The sequence below is a fragment of the Canis aureus genome, chromosome 21 (genome assembly GCF_053574225.1).
Source record: "Canis aureus isolate CA01 chromosome 21, VMU_Caureus_v.1.0, whole genome shotgun sequence".
Lineage (NCBI taxonomy): Eukaryota > Metazoa > Chordata > Mammalia > Carnivora > Canidae > Canis > Canis aureus.
In genome coordinates, this window is record NC_135631.1 from 13496386 (window position 1) to 13514953 (window position 18568).

General features: G+C 35.6%; 1 protein-coding gene and 1 non-coding gene across 7 annotated transcripts in view; one reads left to right on the plus strand and one right to left on the minus strand.

The window, feature by feature from the left end:
- CSTPP1 (centriolar satellite-associated tubulin polyglutamylase complex regulator 1) overlaps nt 1-18568 on the plus strand; it is a 199516-nt gene that overhangs the window by 108910 nt on the left and 72038 nt on the right. The window lies entirely within an intron of this gene.
- Nucleotides 10316-10419, minus strand: LOC144293548 (U6 spliceosomal RNA). Its single transcript, XR_013360757.1, has one exon. It is a non-coding gene; the product is annotated as a U6 spliceosomal RNA (small nuclear RNA).

Here is an 18568-nt window from a genome sequence, read left to right on the forward strand (position 1 = left end):
ATTTAAAAAGCAGACCCTAGAAAAGTAAATATAATTATTCTGAATATTGACCTAAAGTGACATAAAAACTATGACTGCATTTCATTATGTTAGTGTATTGAAGATGGAAGACTTTAATACACGTATTCTGTAATCCTCTCATCTCCGTCCAGAAGCTTGTTCTCAATTCAGCAGTGGCTTTTGTATGGTCTTTTAATTTGTGATTAATATATTCCTACCCCTTTCTTCTTCTATTAAAAAAATCAAAAAGTAGGACACAAAGGATGGGGCCAAAACAAAAACAAAAGTTTGTTTTTGAAAAGGACATTAAGATTGAGACTTTTCCGAACAATGAAGTCAGGATTCACTTTCAGTAGTTACTTGGTTAGCAAGATTACATTAAATTTGTAGTATACAGTCTAAATACTGTAGCTATGTAAATTATACTTATGCAAACAAGTGTTTCTGAGAACCATATATTTGAAATTTTAAATACAAAATGTCAATCATAAGACTTTCCTTTTTGAATTCATTATTAAATGCTTTCAGTGTTCAAAGCATTGTGCTAGATGATGAAAGGTATGCAGAGAACTCACTCATTCAACTGTTCATTCACTCAACAGTATTTGTTGAATGTGTCCTCTGTGCCAGGTTATTACTCTAGGTGCTGGAACTAAAAAGGGTAAGGAGGATATCATTTTCTTTTTAAGTTCATAGTCTAGTTGGAGAGAAAATGGACATGTAAGTAAACAGTTATATATAGATCACTAGTAGAAAGTGTCAGGCCAAATATGCATGTTTATTTACTCTCTCTGTAGAACACACTAAAATTATGATAAAGGGGGGGAAAGGATAGAAAGCCAAAAGAACAAACAAAATAAGAGAAGAGCTTATGATGAGAGACAGGTGTCAACTAAATTTTAGAAGCTGAACAGCAGATGGTTAAGTAGGAACTGATTTAGCAGAGAAAGCTGATGACTAACTACTTACAAAAGGGAAAGGTGTCAGTTCCACAGAGGTCTGGGGGGTCAGGGACTGGAATTGACGGTACTCTGAAATTGGGGATGTACAGAAAACTGAAAACAGGAAGAGTTGTTGAAAGTCTTTATAAGGAACAGTAAGATCCCCAGATCCTCTCTCCTTCATCAAGCATCAAGGTCAGTGCCCTTCTGAATCCAGTAGAAGATTGGAGAAACTAAACTGGAGGAATTTTCAATTTAGGAATGAGAGACACAGAGCAGAGGTGAGATGGCTAATGAAAACAAGGAGATTAAGACAGCGTCTATATGCCAAATGTTGATATCCTGTTCCCTTCTTTGCTTAGCTCTCAGAATGCTGTCTGCTAAATGGATGCCCTCCAGACAAAGCCTGGAATATTTTCTGGAGAAACTAAAGTAGCCCTAGAAAAAGTCCCTACAAATCTGATGTTTAGGGAAATGACCAGGTCTCAACCTATTCATTGTATATAAAGATCAATGTTAACAAGCTCTACCCATTCAGATAACCCAGCTTTTTAATATCTTACTCTAAATATGGATGGACATACTCAAGGATCACCAGATATGAGGAAGAAATCTTGAACATAATAGAAATCAAGGCAAAACTGACAGGGCACAGGAGGAGGAAACTCAGGAAAAGCTGTGACAATACAAGGAAAAGAAAGCTAGAATTAATACCCTCAGGGGAGAAAAAAAGAGAAAATACTAGATTCATTAAATAAGACTAGCCTACTATAAAAAAAAAAACAAAAAAGTCCTTAGAAATTAGAATATCAGAAATAAAAAATTCAGGGACACGTGAGTGGCTTAGTCAGTTAAGCATCTAACTCTTGGTTTTGGCTCAGGTCATGATCTTGGGGTTGTGAGATTGAGCTTCAAGTTGGGCTCTGTGCTGAGTGTGGAGCCTGCTTGGAATTCTCTCTCCCCCTTTGCCCCTCCCCCATTAAAAAGTAAAGAAAAAGAAAAAAAATTCAATAAAAGGACTGAAAGGTAGAGTTGAGGAAATTGCCCAGAAGAGGCAAAAAAAAAAAAAAAAAAAAAAAAGGAAAGTAAGAGAAATAATACAAGAAACTTCGAGGCCCAGTCCAGGAGTAAAACATAAAAAAAAAAAAAAAAAAAAGGAATACAGAGGAATTAGAATGCTATCAGGCTTCTCAATAGCAACACTGGAAGCTAAAAAACAATAGAGCACAATACTTTCAGAATTCTAAGGGAAGTTTATTTCTGACTTAGAATTCTGTACCATAAGTCAAATTATCAATCAACTATGAAATAAAGTATAGATTTTTAGATAGGCAAGAGCTTATAAATTTTAACTACCATAAGCATTTCTCATGAAACCCTGGAAGGACGTGTTTCATCAAAAATTGGGATAAATCTAAAAAAGATGAAATTATGGGATCTAGAAACAAGGGATCCAACAACACAGGAGAGAGGTTAAGAGAAGTCTTAGGATGATAACGAAGGATAATCCCAGACAACCATTTGTGTGGAAGAGCTAAAAACAACCAAACTGGAGCAGCAGAAAACTCCTAGATTGAATGTGTACAAGAAAATAAAAAATAGAACTGATTAAACTGTTGTGTTAGGGGCCCCTGGGTGGCCCAGTCAGTTAAGCATCCAACTCTTGGTTTCAGCTCAAGTCATGATCTCGGGGTTGTGAGATTGAGCCCCATGTAGGGCTCTACACTAAGCACACAGTCTGCTTAAGATTCTTTTCTTCCTCTCCCCCTCCCCATTGCTCTTTCACTCTCTCTTTCTCTCTCAAGTAAATCTTAAAAAACAAAACAAAACTGTTGTGTTAGATTACATTCAGTTGGAGAGTTAGAGATGAATTCTTCAGTTAAAGATACAATGATTACGGGTACCTAGCTGGCTCAGTTGGTGGAGCCTGTGACTCTTCATCTCAGAGTTGTGAATGCAGGCCCTGTGTTGGGTGTAGAGATTACTTGAAAATAAATCTTTAATAAAAAAAAAATAAAAGAAATAGCGATTAATACTTAGAAACTCCAAGCAAACCAAGAAAGTGACAGTTATTCCAAGAAAAACAAAAAGCTGTATGAGAAGGAAAAATGAACTAGTAATATACCTTGCAGCTTGGCTATGAATAATATTCATATAACATAAAAATATAAGTACTAAATATTTTAAGATAAAATTGGTACTATATATTAGAGAGATTGGAAAATGGAAAGTATGTGTCAGTGGTAAAAAAGATATCTTTATCTAAGAGTTCAAAGATAATGTCTAAAATTTAAAAATCAAGAAAGAGCAGCATATGCATATTATTAAAAAATGAAAACCAAACACTTGGTGAATTTGTTAAGTGGAGTTAAAAAGAGTTGCTGCTATAGTTTGATTTAGAGTCAACTGAGGTTGAAAAGCCAGCACACCTTTCAAATGAACCTGTCAGCAGGAATTCAAGAATGTTACAGAGATTGGAAGAGGAAATATGGTCAGTAGTTAAATCGTGTGAATGGATGAAATCACTGAGGAATGAAAGTGTAGTGAGAGAGGGGGATAAGGGCAGAACGTTGGGGGATCCTTATATTTAAAGGATGAGAGAAGGAAGAAGAATCAGGGAGAAACAATCAGAACATATGAAAAGAAATGGCATAATATAACATTGCAGAAGCCAAGGAGGAGAGTTCTAAGATGGGCAACAGTATCAGTTGTCACAGGTGGAGAGCTAAGAAAAGATCCTTCAAATCTACTATAGTGACTTAGTGATTATCCGTAACTTTTAAGAGAACAGTTTAGTTGAATGATGGGAGCAACACTGAAAGGATTAATGAGTGAATGAATGGGTGGTGAGAAAGAAGGGGATAATGAATATAGCACACCATTCTGAGAAATTTGTCTTTGAAAAACAAAAGAAGAAAGCTTTAGTGAGTAGTCTTTGAAAGATTTTTTAGATTAAGAGATCACTTAAACATGTGCAGGTAGCTAGCAAGGAGTTAATGGAAAAAGCAAGGTTAAAGATGCAAGTGTAAGGGGATAATTGATAGAGCAAGGTCCTAGAGAAACTGAAAGAACTGACTTTAAGAGCACAGATGGAAGGATTAATCTTAGTAAGAAATGGGAAAGATTCTCTAAGAGAGGGAAAGAAGAAGTGAGGATTAACTGAAGACAAAAAAGAAATATTAAAGTATAGGGAAAGGAAATTGAAGGACTGAAAAATCAGGTGACTTCAGTCTTCTCAGCAAAATAGTTTATCTGCTTAAGAGTTGTGAGTCGGGGCAAAGGGTTAGTTTGGAAATTTGAGAATGGAAAATGTCTGGGGCAGCTGTTGTAAGGAATGTAATACAAAGTCAGAAGGAGATGACTAAAAGGATTACCCAGTAGCCATGAGCATCCAGTTGAGGTTAGATAGTATGAATTTGTAATAAAGCCAATCAATATGGTTTCTGGACTTCCTCCAAGAATGCTGTATCTCCAAAAGTTGTATTAGTCATCATCTTGGCTGGAGAAGGGTTTCCTTGGAGTGTCTTAGGAGACATCCCAGGGTTCAAAAACTTGAGAACAATCCTTGCTCAAGGAGAGTTAATGCCCAGAAGTACCAAAGTGCAGATTTGCCTGTAGGATACTTCCATCTGTGGGTCATTCAGAAGTCTTTTGGGAAGAATCATAGGCAACGAAAAAGAAATATATTTAGGAGACTTAAGAGAAGCAAAGCAGTCTGATATCAAAAAGATCTATAGCTGTATGTGTATCTAGTCACAAATCTGAGGGTGGGAGCATGTTGGAGAACATCTGGATTCAGATAAAAGAAGAGCAGAAGAGAAGTGACATCATCATGGGATTAGACTGTAGACTACCTAGCCAAATGGAGATACAGATAAAGCATTTTTGATGCAGATCACAAAACTGGACTGAGATAGGAGAACATGGTGATAGGGATTTCAAATGTCAAGGCATAAGTCAAAGTCAGATTCAGCCAAAAAGCAGTATACTTGATTAATTCTTTGTTTCTGTTTCTGTTTTTCTGATCATTAAAGAAACACTTGATTATTGTAGAAATGTAGTAGTACAGAGAGGTGTAATGAAGCAGAAAAATAATCACCTCCAAACCCACTACTGACAGCATTCACCATTTATATACTTGCTGTTATTCCTAGTGGGTTTTTTGTTTGGTTTGTTTGTTTTTGTTTTGTTTTGTTTTGTTTTTGTTTTTGTTTCTTTTTGGTGGGGTTTTTTAGCCTAAACAACAGAAATTTATTTTCTCACGGTCTCTAGGCTAGAAGTCTAAGTCAAGATGTCAGCAAGTTTGATTTCTCCTGAGGCCTCTCTCCTTGGTCTAATATTTTTTTATAAATGGGTGTTTTTACACATAGTCTAATATATACTATGCTGAATATACATTTGCATAACTTTTTTTAGCATAGAAGCTTTTTCTCCCGTATATTTCTCATATATCTCATGTATATCTTCAAATATATCTAAAGTCCTTTTTTAAATTTCATCTTTTTCTTCTTTAAAGTTTTAAATATTGTATTTGCTTTCATGTTATCTTCATCTAAGAAGGAAGAAATATGAGGTAGGAGTTCTACATATAATTATAAAAAGTTTCACTCTTTATGGTTTCCTACCATTATTTATATTTTTCTGAAGATTTCAGTCAATATTATTAGGAAAAAGACATAAGAGATATACACATTTTAAAGAAAAAGGAAAATCACATTATTTGCAGGTGATACAAATGCTTACCTGGAAAGCCCCAAGATAAACTGAAATCTATTATAAACAGCATGAAACTTCAGCAAGAGAATTAAATAAAATATACTAAAACCAATAATTTATTTAAAAATAATAGCCTTTATATATTCAGATAAAAAGAAAACTCCCTTTTTACAATAACAAGAGAAGATAAAGTACCTGGCAATAAACCTAACAAGAATATGCAAGACTATATGAAGACTTTAAAATGCTACTGAAGAACCTGAAAGAAGCCTTTGGCATATGGAAAGACATACTGCATTCTTGGAAAGGGAGACTTAAAAATCATAAAGTTGTCAGTGCTCCTAATTTTATCTATAATTAACATGATCTCAGTAAAAACAGTATTTAATTTTGCTTATTTGCTTATTTTGTTGAGACAAGCTGATTGTAAAGATTATACAGAAAGACTAAATAGAATAACCAGGAATATCCTGAGAAAGAGAAGAAATAATGGGGCACTAGATCTACCAGATTTAGAATCTATTACAAAGCTATAAAATTTTATTAATAAAATAGCTAACACAAATCACTATGTTCCAGGTACTGTTCTAAGCACTTTAGATAAAATAATTCATTAATTCTCACAACAGCTCATTATGGTGAACTTGCTCAAACTCACAGAGCCAGTAAGTTGCATAGGTTGAATTTAAACTCAGAAAGTTGGCTCCAGGGATCCCTGGGTGGCTCAGCGGTTTAGCGCCTGCCTTTGGCCCAGGGCGCAATCCTGGAGACCCGGGATCGAGTCCCACATCAGGCTCCCGGTGCATGGAGCCTGCTTCTCCCTCTGCCTGTGTCTCTGCCTCTCTCTCTCTCTCTCTGTGTGACTATCATAAATAAATAAAAATTAAAAAAAAAAGAAAGTTGGCTCCAGTGGTACATCGCTTCATCACTATGCTATACTATACAAACATTCATTATTGGCACATGAATAGGTAAGTAAAAATCAATGGACCAGAATGGAGAAGCCTCAAAACTGACCCCAATATGGAAATAGTATTAACCTATGTCGGGGGAGGGGGAGCATTTTAAATCAATGAGCACAACTAGTAGCCATCTTAAAAAAAATTAAGTTGGATTCCTTCCTCACACCTTATATGAAAATAAATTCCAGATGGATCAAATATTTCAATGTAAAAATTGAAACCATAAATACCCTCAAAGAAACCGCAGGAAAATGTTTTTATAATCTCACAGAGAGAAAAGCCTTTCTAAATATGAATGACAGAAAGCTTGGAATCATAAATGAAGCTCCTGATGTATTTCAATAGGTAAAAAAGGATGAAAAATCTGCTTGATGGAAAAAACCCTATAATGAGGACAAAAGATTAACAACAAATAGGGAGAGATATTTGTAACTTAGAGAGATGAAGGGCTAATTTCCTTATGTACAGATTCCTTAAAAATCAGCTATAAAAATACTACATATTCCGTAGAAAATTTAATGAAGTGAACAGAAAACTCACAAAAAAGAATTGTATAAATGGTTCTTTAAAAAATTTTAAAATAATACAATGAGATATAATTGAGTGCCACAAAATTCACCTAGTTATTTATTTAAGATTTATGTCTTTATTTTAGAGAGAGAGAGAGCAAGAGAGCATGAGTTTCAGAAGGGGCAGAGGGAGAGAGAGAGAGAATCTGAAGCAGACTCTATGCTAAGCATGGAGCCTGACATGGGGCTTGGTCTCAGGACCCTGAGATCACAACCTGAGCCAAAACCAAGAGTCAGATGCTTAATCAACTGTGCCATCCAAGTGGCCCTATTTTTAAAATTTTTTAAAGTAGGCCCCATGCCCAACATGAGTCTTGAGTTCACAACTTTGGGATTAAGAATTGAATGCTTTACTGACTGAGCCAACCAGATGCCCCCCTAATTCACCTATTTAAAGTGTACAATTCAGTTGTTTTTAATATATGCGTACACAGTTGGGCAACCATCACCACAATCAATTTTAGAATATTTTCTTCATTAACTCCCCCTGCCACCGCAAAAAACCCATACTTATTAGCAGTAACTCTAGTTAATAATTACCCACTACTTTTCCCCCCACTCACCTACTCCTAGCCCCAGACAACCACTAATTTACTTTCTATCTCTTTGGATTTGCCTATTCTGGACATTTCATATAGATGGAATTACACAATATGTGGGCTTCTATGTCTGGTTTCTTACACTTAAAATAACAGTTTCAAGATTCATCCATGCATAGTATGTATCAGATGCATACCTCATTCCTTTTCTGTGGCTAGATAATATTCCATTGTATGGGTATACCACATTTGTTTATCCACTCATCCATAGATAGACATCTGGGTTGTTTCTTCTTTTTGGCTATTATGAATGCTGCTATGAGCATCTGCATTCAAGTTTTTGCATGAGCATATGTTTTCATTTCTCTTGAGTATATATACCTAATTCTATATAACTTTGTGAGGAGCTGCCTTTTTCCAAAGTAGCAGCATCGTTTTATATTCCCACTAGCAATGTATGGGTTACAGTTTTTCCAGGTTCTTGCCAACACTTGGTATTATCTGTCTTTTTTAATATGCATCCCAGTGGGTAGAAAGTGGTATCTCATTATGCTTTTGATTTCCATTTATCTGATGACTAATGATGTTAAGCATCTTTTCCTATGCATATTGGTCATTTGTATATCTTCTTTGGAGAAATGTTCATCTACATCATGGTATGTATCATCACATTTGTTCCTTTTTTTTTTTTTTTTTTTTTTGCTGAGTAGTGTTCCATTATATGAATATAGCACAATTTGTTTTTGTTCACCTGTTAATGGACATGTGAATTATGTGGTTTTTGGCTACTATGAATAAAGTATCAAAAATATTTGTCTATAAGACTTTGTGCACATATTTTCTCCTAGCTTTATTGTGATATAATTGACAGGTAGCATTATGTAACTTTAAGGTGTACAAAGTGATGATTTGATATATATGTATATTGCAAAATGATTACCACAATAAAGTTAGTTAACACCTCCATTACCTCACATAATTACCGGTTTTTGTAATTTGGGGGATTTGTTATTGTTGTTGTTGTTGTTTTGTAATTTTGAGGGTTCGTTTTTATTTTTTATTTTTTTTTTTGAGGGTTCGTTATTATTGTTTTTAGTAGTGAAAACATTTACGATTTGCCCTCTTAGCAACTCTCAAGTATATAGTACAGTATTGTTAAGTATAGTCATCTAGTCATCATGCTGTATGTTATGTCCCCAGAACTTATTCATCTTATAACTAGAAGTTTGTATTCTCTGATGAACATCTCCTCATTTCTACCACCTCCCATTCTCGGCAACCACCATTCCACTCTCTATTTCAATGAATTTGGCTTTTTTAGATTTGATATATAATTTGAAATCATACAGCATTTGTCTTTCTCTGACTTATCTCACTTCAAGATCCATCCATGTTGTTGTAGAAGGCAGGATTTCCTTCTCTTTTATAGCTGAATTGTATTCCACTATATACATATATTGTATTTTCTTTATCCATTCATAAACCAACACTTAGGTTGTTCCATGTCTTGACCTGAGCCAAAGGCAGACACTTATCCGAATGAGCCACCCAGGTGCCTCTTCAATTTTTTTTATGAAAGTCTTAGTTTTCAATGTACAGATTTTTTTGCTGAGATAAAAAAAATTCTTTGGTTAAATTTATTCCTAAGTATTTTATTGTGTTTGATACTATTGTAAATGGAATGGTTTTCTTTCTTTTTCAGATAACTCGCTGTTAGTATATAAAAATGCAGCTGATTTTTATATATTGATTTTGTGTCCTGCAACTTAGCTAAATTTATTTATTAGTTCTGACAGGTTTTTTGTTGTTTTTTTTTTTTAGATTTTTTTAGGGGCGCCTGGAGGGCTCAGTTTGTCAAGCATCTGCCATCAGCTCAGATTATAGTCCCAGGGTCCTGGGATCAAACCCTAAACCCGGCTTCCTGCTCAGTGGGGAGCCTGCTTCTCTCTTTCCCTCTGCTGCTGCCGCTCCCCCTACTGTGCTTTCTTTCTCTCAAATAAATACATAAATTCTTTTAAAAAAAGGAGAGATTTTCTATATAAGGTGATATCATCTACAGAGACAATTTTACTTCCTCGTTTCCAATTTGGATGGCTTTTCCATTTCTTTTTCTTGCTTAATTTCTCTGAGTAGGACTCCTAGCACTATGTTGAAAAGGTATGATCTTGTCCCTGCTCTTGGAGGAAGAGCCTTCAGTCTTTCACTGTTGAGTATGTTAGCTGTGGGCCATAAATGACCTTTATTTTGTTGAAGTACATTCACTTCTATACCCAATTTATTTTGAGTTTTTTCATAAAAGGATGCTGAACTTCATGGACATATGTTTTTATTTCTCTTGGGTAAATATCTAAGAGTGGAATTGCTGGCCGACTTTTCCCAAAGTAGTTGTACTGTTTTATACTCCTACCAAAAATGTCTGAAAAACCCTGGTTGTGAATACATCCTTGCTAACATTTGATGTTTTCAGTCTTCCTTTCTCCCTTAGCTTTATTGAGATATAATTGACATGTAACATTGTTTAAATTTAAGATGTGATGATTTAATATATGTATATATCGTGAAATGATTATCACTATAAGGTTGTTTTTAGAAATATGGAACACTTCACAAATTTGCATGTCATCCTTGCATAGAGACAATGCTAATCTCTGTATCATACCAGTTTTAACATATGTGTTGCTGAAGTGAGCACAGACTTTTTAATTTTAGCCTTTCTAGTGAGTATGAAGTGGTATCTCATTGTGGTTTTAATTTGCATTTCTCTGATGATTAATGATATTGAATACTTTTTTATTGTTTATTAGCCCTTTTCTTTGTGAAATGCCTTTTGAAATCTTTTTTTTTTTTGTATATGTTTTATTGGAGTTCAATTTGCCAACATATAGTATAACACCCAGTGCTCATCCCATCAAGTGCCCCCCTCAATGCCTTTTGAAATCTTTTACTCAGTTTAGGATGGGTTGTTTTAATTACCGAGTGGTAGGAGTTCTTTATGTATTCTGGTTGCAAGTCAGATTGCATATTGCAAATATCTGTACTATTCTTTGGCTTGTTTTTTCCCTTTATGGTGTTTTCCATTAAGCAGAAGTTTTTAAATTCCATTTGATAAATTTTTTCTTTTATGGTTAGTGCTTCTGGGCCCAGTTTTTAAAAATCTTTGCCTATCCTAAGTTTGTGATAGTATTACCCTACATTTTCTTCTAAAAGTGTTGGAAATCTAGCTTTTATGTTTAGGTAAATAATCCATCTTGAATCAATTTTTGTGGGTGGTTTGAGGTTGAGGTCAAGGTCCTCTTTTGTACCATCTGGATAACTAGTTGTTTGTTCCAGCACCATTTGTTGAAAAGACTACTTTTCCCACTTAACTGTTTTGGTTCCTTTGTTTAAAAAAAAAAAAAAAAGTCGATTATATATGTATGGGTTCATTGCTAGATTTTCTGTTCTATTCTATTGATCTATTTATTAAACCTTAGACTTGATTACTTTAGCTTTATAGTAAGGTAGTGTATGCGCTTCAGCTTTTGCTTTTTCATAATTGTTTAGGTCATTAGAAGTCCCTTGCATTTCTATATAACTTCTAGAACAAACTTGTCAATTTTTACAAGAAAGGAAGAAAGAAAGCCTGTGAAGAATTTGATTGAGATTTGAAGATTCTGTAGATCAATCTGGGGAGAATTGTCAACTTTATATTATTGAATCTTCCAATCCATGGACATAGTACATTTTTCCTTAGGTCTTCTTATATTTCTCTCAGCTTTCTCTCAGCAATGTGCTATCGTGTTTAATATATAGATCTTATACATTTATTTATTTATTTTTGATCTTATACATTTTATTGAATATCCCTAAATAGTTCGTGTTTTGTGCAAGTATTATAAATAGTATTATTTTTTGAAGTTATTTTCTTTACCAGTTTTTCACTGCAAGATTATAGACATCTCATTGCTTTTTGTATGTTCCTCATGTATTCTGTGACTTTGATAAATTCTCTTATTAGTTCTCATAGATTCTTTATAGATTCCTTAGAATTTTCTGCATGCAAAATCATGTCATATGCAAATAGAGGCAGTTTTACTTCTTCCTATCCAATCTTCGTGGGGGTCTTTCTTTTTTCTTGATTGCACAGAGTAGGACCTCATTACAATATAAATAGAAGTAGTAAGAGCAAGTAACCTTTTTGGCCTATATCTCCCACTCCCTTTCACCCATTTTTTCCATCTCCCTTCCTCCCTCCCCTCTGGCAACCATCAGTTTGTTCTCTGTATTTATAGATCTGATTCTTTTGTTTATTTATTAATTGTTTTTTTAAATTCCACATAGGGGCAAAATTATATGGCATTTGTCTTTCTCAGTCTGACTTATTTCACTTAGTATAATACTGTCTAGGTCCATCCATGTTGTTGCAAATGGCAAAAATCCCATCCTTTTTTATGGCTGTGTAATATTCTATTATACACACATATGATACATATACACATGTGTATGACATCTTTATCTGTGCATTTATCAGTAGACACTTCTTAAACATTTTATTTCAATTCAATTAATTAATGTTATTTTATAATGTATTATTGGTTTCAGAGGTAGAGGTCAGTGATTCATTAGTCTTATATAATACCCAGTGCTCGCTATATCATGTGCCCTCCTAATGTCCATCACCCAGTTACTCTGTTCCCCCACACCCCTCCCTCCAGCAACCCTCAGTTTGTTTCCTCTGATTAAGAGTCTCTTATGGTTTGTCTACCTCTCTGATTTTGTCTTGTTTTATTTTTTTCCTCTCTTCCCCTATGATCCTCTGTTTTGTTTCTTAATTCCACATAAGGGTGAGATCATATGATAATTGTCTTTCTCTGATTGACTTATTTCACATAGCATGATATCTTCTAGTTCCATCCATATTATTGCAAATGGCAGATTTCATTTTTTTGATGGTTGAGTAGTATTACATTATATGTATATATCACATCTTCTTCATCCATCCCTTGATGGACATCTGAGCTTTTTCTATGGAAAAAAAGAAAGTTTTACTATTGTGGACGTTGCTGCTATAAACATTGGGGTACAGGTGCCCCTTCAGATCACTACATTTGTATCTTTGGGGTAAATACCCAGTGGTGCAATTGCTGGGTCATAGGTTAGCCCTATTCTCAACTTTTTAAGGAACCTCCAAACTGTTTTCCATGGTGGTTGCACCAGCTTACAATCAACACCAACAGTATAAGAGGGTTCCCCTTTCTCTGTATCCATGCCAACATCTGTCATTTCCTGACTTGTTCATTTTAGCCATTCTGACTGGTATGAGGTAGTATCTCATTGTGGTTTTGATTTGTATTTCTCTGATGCTGAATGACTGAGCATTTTTTCATATGTCTGTTGGCCATTTTTATGTCTTCTTTGGAGAAATGACTATTCGTGTCTTCTGCCATTTCTTGGCTGGATTATTTGTTCTTTGAGTGTTGAGTTTATCAATAGACACTTAAGTTGCTTCCACATCTTGGCCATTATAAATAATGTTGCAATAAACATAAGAATGCATATATAGGGCATCCCGGGTGGCTTAGTGTTTCAGCGCCTGCCTTCAGCCCAGGGCCTGATCCTGGAGACCTGGGATCGAGTCCCATGTCAGGCTCCCTGCATGGAGCCTGCTTCTCCCTCTGCCTGTGTCTCTGCCTCTCTCTCTCTGTCTCTCATGAATGAATAAATAAACAAAATTTAAAAATGCATATATAAAAGTCTTCCTTATTAAAAAATTACATTGCAGCAGGGTGCTGGGCTGGCCCACTCAGAAGAGCATGCAACTCTTGATCGTAGGGTCTTGAGCTCGAGTCCCACATTGCGGGTGTAGAGATTACTTAAATAAATAAACTTAAAAAAATTACATTGTAGCTAAAGGAACAATTAGGTCTAGGTAGATGGTATACCATTATGAATGAAAGAAAAAAAAAACCAGAGCATTCACCTCCTGTTTTGATTTAGTTTTCTCAAAGAGGATGCTATTTGGACTGAAAAAGATAAAATTAAGAGTAGTTTCAGGGAATGAAATCAAACATGACTGGGATTTTAAGAGATCACCTAACTCCTTTAAGTGAACTCAGATTTCTGGATCTAATTTACATTCCAGGGTACAGACATCTAGTAGGTAAACTGGCTGTACCATTGCTGCAGTCTGTAGAAAATGGAAATTGTGTTCATTATGGGGAGGGGTGAGGGTGGAGAGAAGTTCCAGATTGGAGTCAGAGAACCAATATTCAGAAAGTCATTTAAGGAGACTGAGGTTGGTGACCCTGATACCTGTCTTGAGTGATATTCTTCAACTATTTATTAAAAAGAATAAATATCTGTAGGTATTCAGGAAAGGAAGCTATGGTAACTATAAGCCTATGAGAGTTGATTGAAGAAGAAGCAAGGGGAGAGGACCAGGGGAGAGGATGAGGGGAGAGGAAGGGAGGGGAGAAGTGAAGAGGGTCAAGGGAAAGAGAACCCACACTTTGTGGGTAAGGAAGGCCTGCTTTCAATCCCAGCTCTTTTACCTCTTAGTAAAGTGATATCCTTGTGAATAAGCAAAAGTAATATAGGATGGATGATAAATAATTGGTTGAACAATCATACCAAAAATGTGCTAATTAATGGGTTCATATCATCCTAAAGGGACATCTCCAGAAGTATGATTCTGGACTATGTCCTTAGCCATTTTTCTTTTTTTCCCTAATCCATTGTTTGAGTGAGAGCATTGATGGCAAGCTAATCAAAGTTGGGAGAGATAGCTAATAAGCTGCCTAAAAGAAACAAGACCTGAAAAAAGATAGTATAATATAGTGGAACAAATATGGGTGTGGTATCATTGGGTCTGCAACCAGTAGCTGTATGGCCTTGAGTAAGTTAAGTAACCACCTAAGTCTTTGTTTCCTCAGAATACCACTTATCCCGTGGTGGTTGTAAGAATAAAATATATGTGTTTCTGTGTGTGTGTGTGTGTGTGTGTGTGTGTGTGTGTGTGTGTGTTTATTATCTATTGCTATGTAATAAATTATTCCAAACTTGGAGGTTTAAAACAATAAACACTATTTCACACAGTTTCTAAGCATCAGGAATGTAGGAGCAAATTACTTGGATGGTTCTGACTCAATATCCCTCATAAGTTGAAATCAAGACTTAGATTCAGCTGCAGTCATCTGAAGGCTTGAAAAGGACTCCTAAGCTCACTTATCACTGTTGGCAGGAGGCCTAGGAAGTTCACATATTCCTCATGACTATGGCAGTGGCTTCCCCAGAAAAAGTGATCTCAGAGAGAGAGAGAGAACAAGCAAGCAGGAAGCCAAAGTGCCTTTTATGACTGAGTTTCTGAAGTCACATACTGTCACTTTTGTTTTATTCTGTGTATTAAAAGTGGATTACTAAGTTTAGCTCATACTGAAGGGGAAGGGACTTAGGGTCCATCTTTTGAAGAAGGGAGTATCGAGATTTTTGTGGACATGTCCTAAAACCACCACAATATAAAAAGTACCCTATATAGCACTTAACACTTAGTAAGTACCCCATAAATGGCACTTATTATATTGTTCTTAGTATACACTTAATACTTGTGCTTTTTACTATAGAGCCATCGTGGACAGAACAAGAAAACCTCTTGATTTTTCAGATTCTTGGAAAATATAGAGAAAGAAGCACTCTCTACCACTATAATTCATTACATGTTTTGTAAATTAAAATGAATGGACTATGTCTCATTAAGAGCAGTACTAATAAACATGCATTTTAATAACACTTAATGGGTGTACCTAAAATGCATAGTAAACCTGCAAAATACCAGTGACATGGATAATTTCAATGACAGTTAATCCAAAAATTGATTTTGTTTGTTTTTTTGTTTTTGTTTCTTTAAAGATATTATTTATTCATGAGAGACACAGAGAGAGAGGCAGAGACATAGGCAGAGGGAGAAGCAGGATCCCTGCAGGGAGCCTGATGCGGGACTCAGTCCCAGGACCCGGGGATCATCACCTGAGCCAAAGGCACACGTTCAACCACTGAGCCACCCAGGCGCCTCTTGTTTGGTTTTATTAAGGATTTTATACTTAAATGTAGATATGGCTCATCTGAGAATTCATTGAATCTTAATTGTGTAATATACCAGCTTGTCTTTCTGGGTATCCTGTTATCCTTTCCATTTAAGAATGGGCCACAGCTAAAACAAAGAGGCCACAGTTTACAGCAAAGATAAGATTTGCTCTTCACATGCCTTCCCTGAGGCCAAGGAGCAATTATGGGGAGAAATAAACCAACAAACAAAAAAGTATTTTATCAACAAAGGGCTCAATTAAGGAGGAGAGTTAATGTTGTGAGTAAAAATGTAGAAACAAGAATTAATAAGGCTAAATCACTGGGTAATCTGGATTTCCTTTGTTTATGTATACATTTGTGTACATACGGGTATAGAATGTCCATCATTAGCCTCATGGATTGTCTGATGTTCATTGTAAACAAAAACATAAAAACTCCAAATCCAAATGGACAGAGTAATTTAATGGGGCACTTTGATAAGATCATTAAATAGAAGATATTGTCATACCTTAAACTTATTAATTTTCTAGTGTTTTGATTTGCATTGAACATTAGATCCTCAGGGTAGTGTCAGACATGGTTGAACTCTCTTTAATATCTTACCAACATAGCAATCAAATTTCTAAGGTGTTCAAAACAAAGCCACTAATTTGAAAGTAAGTAAAAAACAGTCCCTGAAGAGCCAGTGTGTACAGAATTTATATGTGTCTTTGTAGGCAAGGCAGGAAGTCTCCTAAGAGTTTCACAGGGAGCCTCTTATAAATGCATAAACTTCAAATACAGATCAGGTTATCAATTGCAGATTTAAAAAAGTAGTGAGAGTGGTCTAAAGTATTGTTAGCCTTAGCCCACATAGCAGCATGGCTTCCCACAGAACACCAAGCAATTCTTAGACACCAGCAGGGTGTCTAAGAATTCAACTTAATTCAGCTCAATTCTGATACCATCAACCTGGAGACAGCATCTGATTCCACAGAATAAGGGTTCTGGCCTAAAAGCTTGCCCCGCATCCTCCCAACCTGGCCCCGCCACTGCCCTACTTTACCAGTAGCAAGCCCTGGTTGTTGCCTGTACTTCTGACCAATTAACTATAAATCCAAAGTTCTCAGTACTTTCTCCCCAGGTTTGAGTAATTTGCTAGGGCAGCTCACAGAACTCAGAGAAGCATTTTATTTAATAGACTACCAGTTAAAAAAAAAAAAAAAAAAAAAAAAATAATAGACTACCAGTTTATTATAAAAGGATATAATTCAGGAATAGCCTGATGGAAGAGATACAGAAGGCAAGGTATGGGTAAAGGGCACAGGGCTTCCATGCTCTATCCAGCTGCATCACTCTTCCCAAATCTCCATGTGTTCACCAACCCAGAAGCTCTCAGAACCCCATTCTTTTGGGTTTCTATGAAGGCTTCATCAACATAGGCATGGTTGATTAAATTGTTGGCTTTTAGTAATTAAACTCCATCTCCAGGCCCTTTTCCTGCCCTGGCAGTAAGGAGATGGGGCTGAAAGTTCCACCCTCTAATCACAAGATTGGTTCTGGCAGCCACATCCTTATGTGCTTCCAGAAGTCACCTCGTTCACAAACAAAAGACAATTTTACCAGTCTCAACACTTAGGAAATTCCAGGGGCTTGGGGAGCTGTGAGGTAGGAACTGTGCCTAAATAAATGAGAAATATATTTTGGTCATCCCCAAAATATATTTTTTATAAATCACAATATCACAGACACACACCCACAGTCATGATAAATGTTATCAGAAAAGAGAATCACTAGAAAGCCAAATAGTGAAGAGAAAATCTATATTAAAAACAGTATTTTAAGGTCATTTACCATGTAGGAGACAAATAAATCATTTTATTAATCTTTTTGCTTTTTTGAGGATATCTTTCTATTATGCTCCAGAACAATAAGCCATATTCATAAGGTTAGAATGATTAAGCAAATGGTAATTCTGTTCACTATTATCTTATTGGTAAGACAAGGAAGTTTGTGATTCAGTTTAGAGATACTTCCAACAAATATGCATAAAGTTGGAAAAAAATGACAATTGAGTAAGCTTTACTTATTATCTTATATAGAATGCACATAGAAGAAGTGAATCACTAGAGCCCTCTGGAAATGCTGTGTACTGGGAACCCTGGGTGGCGCAGCGGTTTAGCGCCTGCCTTTGGCCCAGGGCACCATCCTGGAGACCCAGGATCGAATCCCACATTGGGCTCCCGGTGCATGGAGCCTGCTTCTCCCTCTGCCTGTGTCTCTGCCTCTCTGTGTGTGTGTATGACTATCATGAATAAATAAAAATTAAAAAAATTTTTTTAAAAATGCTGTGTACTGATTTAGCATCACAATGGTGGTACATCCTGTGAATAATAAAATAATTTATAATAACAACCATCATTTAAATGTATCAGGAACTGTGTTAAATCTTTTCATCCATTATAGTATTGAATCTTCTTGACCACCATTTGAGTAAATATTATCTCCGGTTTAAAGACAAGGAAATTGAAGCATAGCAGATAAATAATTTGCCTGACATTGTTTAAATAGTAAGTAGTAGAGCCCAAAAGGAAAATGAGGTCTGAGAACCTTCATCCAGCTTTATTATCTTAGTCTAAGTGTTTATGGTGATGGGAATACCCTTTCTAAGGAGGAATCATAGTGTACCTTCTAATATATTTTCAAAGAATAAGTGAGGATCCTCTCCTTTATATCTTATTGTTTATATGACCCTTTGTTTTTCTCTCACCCTGTGGTAAGCCGAATAATGTCCCCCAAAG